The sequence below is a fragment of the Hordeum vulgare genome, chromosome 3H, assembly GCF_904849725.1.
Source record: "Hordeum vulgare subsp. vulgare chromosome 3H, MorexV3_pseudomolecules_assembly, whole genome shotgun sequence".
In the NCBI taxonomy this organism is placed as follows: domain Eukaryota; kingdom Viridiplantae; phylum Streptophyta; class Magnoliopsida; order Poales; family Poaceae; genus Hordeum; species Hordeum vulgare.
In genome coordinates this window covers 583,291,641-583,306,434 of record NC_058520.1, presented here as the reverse complement: position 1 = coordinate 583,306,434, position 14,794 = coordinate 583,291,641, and positions in this window count along the sequence as shown.

Here is a 14,794-nt window from a genome sequence, read left to right as displayed (position 1 = left end):
GCATAAGAGAGATCGGAAGAAACTCAAATAAGATTCATAGATAATCTGATCATAAATCCACAATTCATCGGATCTCGACAAACACACCACAAAAGAATATTACATCAGATAGATCTCCATGAAGATCATGGAGAACTTTGTATTGAAGATCCAAGAGAGAGAAGAAGCCATCTAGTTACTAGCTATGGACCTTTAGGTCTATGGTGAACTACTCACGCATCATCGGAGAGGTCATGGTGTTGATGAAGAAGCCCTCCGTATCCGAATCCCCCCTTCGGCAGGGCACCAGAACGTGCCCCAGATGGGATCTTGCGGAGACAGAAGCTTGCGGCTGCGGAAAAGTACTTTCGATGATCTCCTGATTTATTGTGGAATTTTTGGGGATATATAGGCGCAAAACCTAGGGCAAAGGGGCCTCAGGGAGCCCACAAGCCAGGGGGCCGCGACCTCCCCCCTGGCCGGGCCATGAGGGCTTGTGGGGTCCCTGGTGGTCCCCTACCCTGATTCTCTGGCTCTCCGATCTTTTTCTGTTTTGGAAAAAATCTTTTTGGCAGTTTCCTTCCGTTTGGACTCTGTTCAAAATCCTCCTCTGAATGGGGTCAAAAACATGGAAAAATTAGGAACTGGCACTTCGCACTGAGTTAATAAGTTAGTCCCAAAAAAATATAAAAGGCATGCAAAACATCCAAAGTTTGACAAGATAATAGCATGAAACCATCAAAAATTATAGATACGTAGGAGACGTATCATACCCATGGCCGCAAAACTCAAGAGACGGGATAGAAATCTGCATAAAGGTGGTTGGAGGGTCGTAAGGGTTTACAGAAGTATTAACTCTCCAACAAGTGGTGGGGGAGACATCTAAACAGAAATTGTGGCTCGCCGCAACCTAAGCGCGGGTTACGTTCTAAATTTCCCTTAGAAAGTTTTTTGGGCTGGAGATAAACATATTTTCAATATGGGGCCAGAAATTACGGATCTACGGGTGGCTCTAAAGCAAGGAATAATTTGCAATTTCGAGAACACTGAAGATACTGGAATACAGTAAAATCTGCAAGGTGATATTATGAAGGAAGCAAGATGAGCAATAGATCCGCCATGAGTTATTCGTAAATCTACTGCGGCCCTTTACTAAAATACAAGGATTCAAGCAGCACCAATGAGATTAATGGCACGGCGGACGAGCGCTTAAAGAACTCCGACGTCGTCCTAAGAACGGGGGGATTTGCGAGCGAGATCTAGGCGAACTTACCTGGGAGGTGCGGACGGCGACATAGGTAGCCCGCTGAAGATGTGCGCCGAGTATCTCGCCCGACCGATCCGAGAAGCAGCAAATCTGAAGTGGGAGATCTGTGATGGTAGAGAGTTCATAGCACGAGCTCGAGGAAGAAGAAGAAGTGGAACAACAGATCAATTGATGTATGTCTTCTATGTGAGTCACCATGGTCACGAGTAAAGATTTATTGTCATGAACAAATTCAAGTCAATATGGGGCCTAATGTTGGGGATATTACCCACTGTATGACCCGCCCTATTGGGCCGGGTCAGTTTCATGGTGGCTCAACGCTCGTGATTCAAGATGGGCTTAGACCCAGAAGACAGAAGGCGTGAGGTGATCTTCATCAGAGAGCCGACTCATCCCAAAAGCCCATATGCCGACTGATACGTCTCCAACGTATCTATAATTTTTTATGGTTCCATGCTATTATCTTGTCAACTTTGGATGTTTTGTATGCATGAATATGCTATTTTATATCTTTTTTGGGACTAACCTATTAACTCAGTGTCAAGTGCCAGTTTCTGTTTTTTCCGTGTTTTTGACCTTTTTCAGAGGAGAATATTAAACGGAGTCCAAACGGAATAAAACATGCGGAATGATTTTTTCCATAACAGAAGATACGCAGGAGACTTGAGAACCAAGGCAGGGGACTGATACGTCTCAAACGTATATATAACTTTTGATGGTTTCACGCTGTTATCTTGCCTTCTTTGTATGTTTTATGTACCTTTTTATATCTTTTTGGGACTAACTTATTAATTTAGTGCCAAGTGTCAGTTCCTGCTTTTTTCCGTGTTTTTGACTCTTTTCAGATCTGATTTTGGAATGGAGTCCAAACGGAAGAAAAACCCCGAAATGATTTTTTTCCCGAACGGAAGAAGTCCAGGGGCTTTTGGGGCAAGCCAGGTGGGCTCCAGGGAGCCCACAAGCCCCCACTCCACTACCAGGGGGGGCAGCGGTGGGCTGGCTTGTGGCCTCTCTGCCCGCCCCCTGACCTAGGTCTTTGGCCTATAAATTCCCAAATATTCCGCAAAAAATCAGGGGAGGCTCGAAAATACTTTTCCGCCGCCGCAAGCTTCCGTTTCCGTGAGATTTCATCTGGAGACCCTTCCTGGCACCCTGCCGGAGGGGACTTTGGAGTTGGAGGGCTTCTTCATCATCATCATCGCCCCTCCAATGACTCGTGAGTAGTTCACTTCAGACCTACGGGTTCATAGTTAGTAGCTAGATGGCTTCTTCTCTCTCTTGGATCTTCAATACAAAGTTCTCCATGATCTTCATGGAGATCTATCCGATGTAATCTTATTTGGCGGTGTGTTTGTCGAGATCCGATGAATTGTGAACTTGTGATCGGATTATCTATGATATATATTTGAGTCTTTGCTAATTTCTTATATGCATGATTTGATATCCTTGTAAGTCTCTCCGAGTCTTGGGTTTTGTTTGGCCAACTAGATCTATGATTCTTGCAATGGGAGAAGTGCTTGGTTTTGGGTTCTGCCATGTGGTGACCTTTCCAAGTGACAGTAGGGGCAGCAAGGCACACATCAATCAGTTGCCATCAAGGGTAAAAAGATGGGGGTTTTATCATTGGTTTGAGATTATCCCTCTACATCATGTCATCTTGCTTAAGGCGTTACTCTGTTCTTATGGACTTAATACACTAGATGCATGTTGGATAGAGGTCGACGTGTGGAGTAATAGTAGTAGATGCAGAAAGTATCGGTCTACTTGTTTCGGATGTGATGCCTATAGAAATAATCAGTGCATAGATATCGTCACGACGCTGCACAGTTCTATCAATTGCTCGACAGTAATTTGTTGACCCATCGTCTACTTGTTTTCATGAGAGAAGCCACTAGTAAATACTACGGCCCCCGGGTCTATTCACATCGATCGTTTACAACTCCGCTTTTACTTTGCTTTGTTACTTTGTTGCTTTCAGTTCTCACTTGGCAAACAATCTATAAGGGATTGACAATCCCTTCATAGCGTTGGGTGCAAGCTTTTGTGTTTGTGCAGGATCTTGAGATGCTCCTCCGTCGGATTGATACCTTGGTTCTCAAACTGAGGGAAATACTTACCTCCGATGTGCTACATCATCCTCTCCACTTCGAGGAAACACCAACGTAGATGGATTCCTGGTGTCGTCAACGTGCCCATCTCTGGCGCCACTGGAAGGTCTTTTGTGCAGCAGCATAACGGACATCAGAAGCATTCCTGCGCCATTGTCGGGGATCCTTTTTGAAACATCAGGGACCTCAGGGGAGGTCACAAGCCCCCTAGCCCTGGCCTGGGAGGTGAGCCTAGCAGGCTTGTGGGCCCCCCGTGGCTCCTCTGCCCTACCTCTTCCGCCTATAAATTCTCTAAAAATCCAAAACCACCAGAGAGAGCCACGAAAATACTTTTCCGTCGTCGCAAGCTTCTGTCTCCACAAGATCACTTCTTGGGACCGTTCTGGTGCCTTGCCGGAGGGGGATTCAGACACGAAGGGCTTCTTCATCAACACCATTGCCTCTCCGATGATGCGTGAGTAGTTCACCACAGACCTTCGGGTCCATAGCTAGTAGCTAGATGGCTTCTTCTCTCTCTTGGGTCTTCAATACAAAGTTCTCCATGATCTTCATGCATATCTATCTGATGTAACTTTCTTTTGCGGTGTGTTTGTCGAGATCCGGTGAATTGTGGATTTATGATCAGATTATCTATGAATATTATTTGAGCCTCCTCTGATCTCTTATATGCATGATTTCGTATCCTTGTAATTCTCTTCGAGTTGTGGGTTTCGTTTGGCCAACTTGATCTATAATTCTTCCAATGGGAGAAGTGCTTGGTTTTGGCTTCATACCGTGTGGTCTCCTCACCTAGTGACAGAAGGGGTAGCGAGGCACGCATCGTGTTATTGCCATCTAGGGTAAAAAGATGGGGGTTATATCATATTGCATGAATTTATCCCTCTACATCATGTCATCTTTCTTAAAGCATTACTCTGTTTGTTATGAACTCAATACACTAGATGCATGCTGGATAGCGGTCGATGTGTGGACTAATCGTAGTAGATGCAGACAGTATCGGTCTACTTGTCTCGGACGTTATGCCTATATGTATGATCATTGCTTTATATATCATCATGACTTTGCGCGATTCTATCAATTGCTCGACAGTAATTCGTTCACCCACTGTAATACTTGCGATCATGAGAGAAGCCTCTAGTGAACACTATGGACCCCGGGTCTACTTCACATCATATGTTCAGATCTGCACTTTTACTTTGTTGCACTTTCCACCTTCTGTTCTCACCTTGCAAATAACCGTGAAGGGATTGACAATCCCTTTATAGCGTTGGGTGCAAGTTTGTTTATTTTTGCGCAGGTACATTGGTGCCTCATCTTGACACTCCAACTGGATCGATACCTTGGTTCTCAAACTGAGGGAAATACTTATCACTATTGTGTTGCATCACCCTTTCCTCTTCAAGGGAAAAACCAACACAAGCTCAAGAGGTAGCAGCGACTCAAGGCTCAAGAAGAGGAAGACTCGCCGGGAAGTTTCCTTACTTGAGGGACACGGCGGTTTAGAGATATGTCAGGTCACGGTTTATGATATGGCCTGGACTCTTGTAAACCTAGGGCCTCGACCTGTATATAAAGGTGAGTCTCTAGGGTAGAAAGATTAAGTTACAATCCGTCGAGAGCTAGGTCAGGCGAGTTACGCACCCTTGTAATCGATTCCACCATCAATATACACAAAGAAGGACATAGGCTTTTACCTCCATCGGAGGGGCCCAACCTGGGTAAACCCGAGTCTTGCTCCCGCTTAACCCGTTTGAGTCGCCACCAAGGTGCGATGGCTCCATCTCTAAGTCCTTTCATGAGGACATCTGCCGTGACCAAACCACGACATTAACAAACCTCATGGTATCATATGATTCCACTAAAGTAGAAAGCTCATGGTAGATCAACATCATGCCCTATCAAGATCATGAGAGAGAGAGAAGGGCTCGTTAGTTTGTTGTCAGATTCTGAGAAGAAACTTAAAGTGGTTTCCATCATGGATAGAGGGTTTGGGTAGAACTAAGCTTGCCAAACAAGTGTATGATGATACGACGAGCAATTTAAGTATAAAGGATTAGTCTCACCATCCCATAGACTAGGTGTGAAAAGTCTTCTCACTGGCTGACAATTCAAGATTGGGATGGATGATCCTTCCCATGCTCAAGTTGCAATACATCATTTGCCGACTTAGAGCACACCTCAGGGGTATAAAACTGTTTTTACTCTTGAAATATGTTGCGGGGATTGAGGGGGGGTAGTGCCCCCCTTAGAACTACATCTAGCTTTGGGGCTGGTTGTTGACCTTCAATCCTAGGTTAGCTTTGGCATCGAGTTTCTTGGCTTCTGTGATGACCGGGGCGATGAACCCCCTCCTGGGAAGCTCACCAAACTACTCATCAAGGAGTACAAGAGATACACAGGGTGAGGAAGAAGGCCTCCTTACTCAAAGATGAGCTCAGCACCATCAAAACTCTCCTTGGTAGGATGGAGCTAATATATATGGTTGTTCCCTCATAAAAAACTGGATGGACCATGTTAGGGAGATGTTGGAATGGAGAACTACATTGATAACTTGGTGGGTGACATTGAGGCAGGTGCTCCTGCGAGGGCAAGCTTTGTAAAGAATCTCGATCGACGTCTCAGGAGTTTGGGGATACAACATCAGATTGCCAACCGGGTCAAGGAGCTCAAAGTTCTCGTGGTGGATGCAAATGCTTGATATGAGAGATACAAGATTTATGAGTGCATTGATTTGAGTCTTAGCACTATGTTTGCACTCCCAGGAGTCGATGATCTACAAGGAGGCAGTGGACCTTGTTGGTGTTGATGGCCCAAGAGAAGAGCTTGCCAGTTTGTTTGAGAGAATCTCCCAAGACACTCAAAGTGGTTTCTATAATGGTTGGAGGCTTGTGTAATAATACGCTTGCCAAACAAGTGTATGATGAGATTGCGAGCAATTTATCTGTAAGGCATTTGTCTAAGTCACCCAAAGACCGGATGTGAAAATTCTTCTAACTTGCTTACAATTAAATCTTGGGATGGATGATTATTTCCATGCTCATGAGCTGCAAGACATTATTTACCGTCTTACAGAACACTCCAATCACTTGAAAATGTATTGCTTCCCTACATACGCTAAGACATGGGGGGCGCTCCCTCAGAACATGTATATATGCCGCTTGTTTTTACCCTTCATACTTGGTTTCCTTCGGCTTCGAGTTTCTTGGCTTGGTTGCATTACCGTCCATCTCCTCCATTTGGCTTTGAAGTGATACGTGAAGGGAAATAATCCTCATTAGGATGGGAGTGACTATAGTGAATCATGTCTACTATGCAAGTTTTTTTCTTGTAGACACTTTGGCCCTCCAAACGCAGAGTTTTGTAGGACAGTAGAAAATTTCCATCGAGTGGATGACCTAAGGTTAATCAATCCGTGAGAGGTGTATGATGAAGATGGCCTCTCTCAAAAAGGCATACAATCAAATACAAAAAATCTATTGTGTCCCCATCACGCCCAATACAATGGAAAATTGTATAGGTGCACTCGTTCGGCGAGGAGATAGTGATACAGATATAGTATGGATAGTAGATATAGATTTTTTGAATCTAAAAAAACAAGGCAGCAATTTATAAAATTGATCCCAAACGGTATTGTCATGCTTGGAAACAAGGCCTAGGGTTCATACTTTCACTAGTGAGATCTCTCAACATCATAAACAAAGTTAAATCATATAGCAGTCGCTCGACGTGCGACAAAGAATCAATCCAAAATTCTTACCAATAGCAGAGAACATAAGTTATCTTTTCAATCAATCTATTTAGCCATCACTAAGTGTTACAAAGAGCCCTATAGATCAAACTACAGCAACACCATATGACATGCACTAATCAACTCTAATCTCACCCAAATTCTTCAATGTCACCACAAGTATCCGTGAGTTAATTATTTTATATGTATCAAACCATTTCAGATTCATAATATTCAATACAATACAAATATCTTCAATATTACCGCAATGTTTATATTGGAGAAAGTAGGATGAAAACGTGTATCAACGTACATACCTAGATTACCCGAATGTCATGCACCACGGGAATCTATAAGTTGATTACGAAAACATATATATATATATATATATATATATATATATATATATATATCAAGTGACTCAATAGAATACCAAAATTGTAACGACCGGTATCCAGATGCAAGACATACATCAATTGATCTGAAATCCATAATATTCAATCCAATAATAATCAAACATCAAAGCGTGAGATTAAATTCATCACAACAAAGGATCCACTACATTAACAAAGATCATGGTATCGTATGATTCCACTAAAGTACACAGCTCATGGTTGATCAAGATCATGGCCTATCAAGATCACGAGAGAGAGAAATTGAGAGAGAGAGAGATAGAAGATCGCGTTAGTTTCTTCACAGATTCTAAGAAGAAACTTGATGTGGTTTCCATCATGGCTAGAAAGTTTGCGTAAAAACTACGCTTGCCAAACAATTGTATGATGATACTATGAGAAATTTAACTGTAAGGGATTTGTCTCACCATATAATAGACCAGACGTGAAAAGTCTTCTCACTAGCTTACAATTGAATATTGGGATGGATGATTCTTCCCATTCTCAGGTTGAAAGACATCTTTTGCCACCTTAGAGAACACCTCAAGGGTATAAACTATTTTTAATCTCAAAATATGATGCGAAGCTTGAGGGTGGGGGCAGTGCCCCCCTTAGAACTACATCTAGGTCTCCTATTGGTTGTTCACCTTTACTCCTAGGTTAGATTTGGCATCGAGTTTCTTGGCTTGCTGTGGGTGATGAACCCCCTATTGGGCAAGCTCAGCAAGCTACTCATCAAGGAGTACAAGAGCCACATGTGGTGAGGAAGAAGGCCTCCTTACTTAAAGATGAGCTCGGCACCATGAAAACTCTCCTTGGTAGGATGAAGCTAATATATAAGGTTTTACCCTCATAAAAATATGGATGGACCATGTTAGGGAGATGTCGGTATGGAGAACTGCATCGATAACTTTATGAGTGATATTGAAGCAGGTGTCCCTGCGACGGCAAGCTTTGTAAAGAATGTGGCTCGACGTCTCAGGAGTTGCGGATACACCATCAGATTCCCAACCGAACAAGGAGGTCAAAGTTCTCATGGTTAAGGCAAATGATCGACGTGAGAGATACAAGATTTATGAGTGCAACAATTTGAGTCTTGGCACTATGGTTGGTTTCCAGCGAGTAAATGATCTACAAGAAAGCAGTGGGCCTTGTTGGTATTGATGGTCGAAGGGAAAAGCTTGTCTGTTTTTTTGACGGAATCTCCGAAGAAACTAAAAGTGGTTTCTATCATGGTTGGAGGCTTGTGTAATACTACGCTTTCCAAACAAGTATATGATGATATTGAGAGCAATCTAAATGTAAGGGATTTGTCTAAGTATCCCAAAGTCCAGATGTGAAAAGTCTTCTCACTTGCTTACAAAATAAATCTTGGTATGGATGATCCTTCCCATGCTCATGACCTGCAAGACAGCATTTACCGGCCTAGAGAACACCCCAATCACTTAACAATGTATTGCTTCCCTACATACGCTAGAGCATGGGGGAGGGGGGCAACGTCCCCCCCCCCTCAGAATTACATGTATATATGTCGCTGGTTGTTGACCTTTCATACTTGGTTTCCTTCGGCTTTGAGTTTCTTGGCTTGGTCGCATTATCGTCCATCTCCTCCATTTGGCATTGAATCGACACATGAAGGGAAATAATCTTGTTTAGGATGGGAGTGACTATAGTGACTGATGTCTACTATTGAAGTGTTTTCTTGTATACTTTCTTGGCCCTCCAAGCGCAGAGTTTTGTAGGACAGTAGAAAATTTGCATCGAGTGGATGACCTGAGGTTAATCAATCCACGAGAGGTGTAGGATAAAAAATGGCATCTCTCAAACAGGCATGCTATCAAATACAAGAAATCTATTGTGTCCCCAACATGCCCAATACAATGGCAAATTGTATAGGTGCACTAATTCAGGAGGAGATGGTGATATAGATGTAGTATGGATAGTAGATGTAGATTTTTTGAAGCTAAAAAAATAAAAACAACAAGGTAGCAATTTATAAAATTGAGCCCAAACGGTATTGTAATGCTTGGAAACAAGGCCTAGGGTTATACTTTCACTAGTGCGATCTCTCAACATCATAAACATTGTTAAATCATATAGCAATCGCTCGACGTGCGACAAAGAATCAATCCCAAATTCTTACCAATAGCAGAGAACATAAGTTATCTTTCCAATCAATCTATTTAGCCATCACTAAGTGTTACAAACAGCGTTATAGATCAAATTACAGTGATTTCTACTACGCAACCTTCTCCTTGTAGACGTTGTTGGGCCTCCAAGTGCAGAGGTTTGTAGGACAGTAGAAATTTTCCCTCAAGTGGGTGACTTAAGGTTTATCAATCCGTGGGTGGCGTAGGATGAAGATGGGCTCTCTCAAGCAACCCTGCAACCAAATAACAAAGAGTCTCTTGTGTCCCCAACACACCCAATACAATGGTAAATTGTATAGGTGCATTAGTTCGGCGAAGAGATGGTGATACAAGTGCAATATGGATAGTAGATACAGGTTTTTGTAATCTGAAATTATAAAAACAGCAAGGTAATTAATAATAAAAGTGAGCACGAACAGTATTGTAATGTGTGGAAACAAGGCCTTGGGTTCATACTTTCACTAGTGAAGTTCTCTCAACAATCATAACATAATTGGATCATATAACTAGCGCTCAACATGCAACAAAGAGTCACTCCAAATTCACTAATAGCGGAGAACAAACGAAGAGATTATTGTCGGGTACGAAACCACCACAAAGTTATTCTTTCTGATCGATCTATCCTAGAGTTCGTACTAGAATAACACCTTAAGACACACGTCAACCAAGACCCTAATGTCACCTAGATATTCCATTGTCAGCTCAAGTATCCGTGGGCATGATTATACAATATGCATCACACAATCTCAGAATCATCTATTCAACCAACACATAGAACTTCAAAGAGTGCCCCAAAGTTTCTACTAGAGAGTCAAAACGTGTGCCAACCCATATGCATAGGTTCTCGATGTCACGAAACCCGCAAGTTGATCACCAAAACATACATCAAGTACTCACATGAATATCCCATTGTCACCACAGATAGACATGTGCAAAACATACATCAATTGTTCTTAAAGACTCAATCCGATAAGACAACTTCAAAGGGGAAACTCAATTCATTACAAGAATGGAGAGGGGGAAGAACATCATAGTATCCAACTATAGTAGCAAAGCCCGCGGTACATCGAGATCATGACATCTCAAGAACACGAGAGAGAGAGAGAGAGAGAGAGAGAGAGAGAGAGATCAAACACATAGCTACTTGTACATACCCTCGGCCCCGAGGGAGAACTACTCCCTCCTCGTCATGGAGATCGATTGGATGATGAAGGTGGCCACCGGAAATGGATTCCCCCTCCAGCAGGGTGCCAGAACGGGATCCCGATTGGTTTTTGGTGGCTACAGAAGCTTGCAGCGGCGGAACTCCCGGTCTAGGTTTCTTTTGGGGGGTTTCTGTATTTATAGGAATTTATGACGGTGGAATTACGTCAGTTGGGCCCAGAGGAGGTCACGAGCCTGCTAGGCCCTCCCGGGGGGTAGGTCGCGCCTACCGGGTTCGTGACTCCCTCGTGGCTCTTCTGGCCTTCTTCCAAAGCTTCGGGGGTCTCTTTTGGTCCAAAAAATCATCGCGAAAGTTTTATTCCATTTGCACTCCGTTTGATATTCCTATCTGAAAAAGGTCAAAAACAAGGAAAAAACATAAAATGGCACTGGGCTTTAGGTCAATAGGTTAGTCCCAAAAATAATATAAAATAGCATATTAATGCTTATAAAACATCCAAAGTTGAAAATATAATAGCATGGAACGATCAAAAATTATAGATACGTTGGAGACGTATCAAGCATCCCCAAGCTTAATTCCTGCTCGTCCTTGAGTAGGTAAATGATAAAAACAGAAATTTTGATGTGGAATGCTACCTAACATATATTGTGGCATGAATATTCAGATCCATATGATTCAAGAAAAAAAAATTACATAAGAACAATAATACTTCAAGCATACTAACAAAGCAATCATGTCTTCTCAAAATAACATGGCCAAAGAAAGTTATCCCTACAATATCATATAGTCTGGCTATGCTCCATCTTCCACACACAACGTATTTAAATCATGCACAACCCCGGTCTTAGTCAAGCAATTGTTTTCACACTTTTACTTTCTCAAACCTTTTCAACTCTCACTCAATACATCAGCGAGAGCCATGGACATAGCACTATAGGTGGAATAGAATATGGTGGTGGTTGTGAGGCAAAAAGGAGGAGATTGTCACATCCACTAGGCGTATCAACGGGCTATGGAGATGCCCATCAATAGATACCAATGTGAGTGAGTAGGGATTGCCATGCAAGAGATGCACAAGAGCTATAAGTTGATGAAAGGCTCAGAAAGAAACTAAGTGGGTGTGCATCCAACTCGCTTGCTCACGAAGACCTAGGGCAATTGAGGATGCCCATCATTGGAATATATAAGCGAAGTTCTATAACGAAAATTCCCACTAGTATATGAAAGTGACAATATATGGGACTCTCTATCATGAAGATAATGGTGCTACTCTGAAGCACAAGTGTGGTAACGGATAGTAGCATTGTCCCTTCTCTCTTTTTCTCTCTTTTTTTTGTTTGGGCTCTTTGGCCTCTCTTTTTTCCTTTTTTTATTTTCATTTTTTTGTGGGCCCTTTGGCCTCTTTTATTTTATTTTTTATAGTTCGGAGTCTCATCCCAACTTGTGAGGGAATCATAGCTTCCGTCCTTTCCTCACATGGGACAATGCTCTAATAATGATGATCATCACACTTTTATTTACTTACAACTTGATACTTAGAACAAAGATATGACTCTATATGAATGCCTCCGGCAGTGTACCGAGATGTGCAATGACTCATGAGTGACATGTACGAAAGATATGAATGGTGGCTTTCCCACAAATACGATGCCAACTACATGATCATGCAAAGCAATATGACAATGATGATGCGTGTCATAATAAAAGGAACGGTGGAAGTTGCATGGCAATATATCTCGTAATGTCTATGGAAATGCCATGATGGGTAGGTATGGTGGATGTTTTGAGGAAGGTATATGGTGGGTTTATGCACCGAAAAAAATTGCGCGGCACTAGAGAGGCTAGGAATGGTGGAAGGGTGAGAGTGTGTATATACCATGGACTCACATTAGTCAGAGAGAACTCACATACTTGTTGCGAAAGTTTTATTAGTAATCAAAACAAAGTTCTATACGCATGCTCCTAGGGGAAGGGTTGGTAGGAGTTAACCATCGCATGATCCCGACCGCCACACAAAGGATGACAATTAATAAAAACATCATGCTCCGACTTCCTAGAATAGTGGTTCACCATACGTGCATGCTACGGGAATCACAAACTCTAACACAAGCATTTCTACCAATACATAATTACTCACTAGCATGACTCTAATATCACCATCTTTATATCTCAAAACTATATGCAAAGAATCAAACTTCTCATAGTATTCGATGCACTCTATAAGAAAGTTTTTATTATATCCCTCTTGGATGCCCATCATATTAGGACCAGATTCATAACCTAAGAAAATTACCATGCTGTTTAAGACTCTCAAAATAATATAATTGAAGCATGAGAGTTCAACTATTTCTATAAAATAAAATCATCGCAATGCTCTACAAAGATATAAGTGAAGTACTAGAGCAAAAGGCAAACTACTCCACAAGATATAAGTGAAGCTCAATGAATAGTTGAATAATTATTTGTCTATGTGAAGACTCTCCCATCTAATAATTTCATATCCTAAGTACCTTATTCAAACAAAATAAAATGACACTTCAAGGATAGCACGAATCATGTGAAGAAACAAAAACTTAGGTTCAACCGATACTAACCGATAATTGTTTGAAGAAGAAAGGTGGGATTCCATCCGGGGCATCCCCAAGCTTAGGTGCTTGAGACTTCTTGAAATATTAATTGGGTATGCCTTGGGCATCCCCAAGCTTGAGCTTTTGTGTCTCCTTAATTCCTCTCATATGGTGGTTTCCAAAATCTTATAAACTTCATCCACACAAAACTCAACAAGAACTCGTCAGATAGGTTAGTATAAATCAATGCAAAACTTTATCATCCTCTACTGTAGTAAATCACTAAAATTATTATTTGACATTGAATACTAAATGTCTCTGCACATTTAAAACTCCTATCCTCAAATAGGATCATTAAACAAGAAAACATATGCAAACAATGCAAACATAACAGCAATCTGCCTAAACAGAACAGTCTGTAAAGAATGCAGCAAGATCCATACTTAATTAACTCCAACAAATATGAAAAAAAATCCATTCTGTAAATTTATAAGAGCATAATGTTTCCAAATTTAAAGCTATTCCTACGTACAGAAAATTCTAGGGAATTTTTGCACTACAAGCAAACTTTCTGTTTTGGAAGAGCAACTCCTATACTTGCAAATTAAGCATGGTAAAGGCTATCCTTGACATTTTTATTGAACTAAATGATGCAAAACATTAATCTAAATAACAGCAAGCAAGTATTAATAAAATAAAATGACGCTCCAAGCAAAACACATATCATGTGGTGAATAAAAATATAGCCCCAAGTAAAGTTACCGATGGATTGAAGACGAAAGAGGGGATGCCTTCCCGGGGCATCCCCAAGCTTAGGCTCTTTGGTGTCCTTGAATATTGCTTTGGGGTTCCTTGGGCATCCCCAATCTAAGGCTCTTGCCACTCCTTGTTCCATAGTCCATCGAAACTCTACCCGAAACTTGAAAACTTCACAACACAAAACTTAACGAAACTTCGTGAGATGGGTTAGTATGATAACGAGCAAATCAATCACTTGGGTACTGTAAAAACAAGACTCATAATTATTTTCACACAATTCCTACTGTATCTTACTATTTCCACAGTTTATATTACTCAATATAATCTATGGAAACACCAAAACAAGCAAACTATGCATTGAAAACAGAATCTGTCAAAAACATAACAGTCTATAATGATATGAATGATAACCATACTTCTGCACTTCCAAAAATTCTGAAACAATTATGAAAATTACGGAAATTTGTATATAAATCATCAGCAAAAAGAATCAACCTAAAATCACTCTCTGGATAGAAATTAGAAATGATTTCGCGAGCGCAAAGTTTCTGTCTTTTTCAGCATGATCAAACAACTATCACCCAAACTAATCATAAAGGCTTTACTTGGCACTTTATTGAAACTAAGGCAATAAAACATGATTAATACAGTAGCTTAATCATGTGAACACACAAAAATGG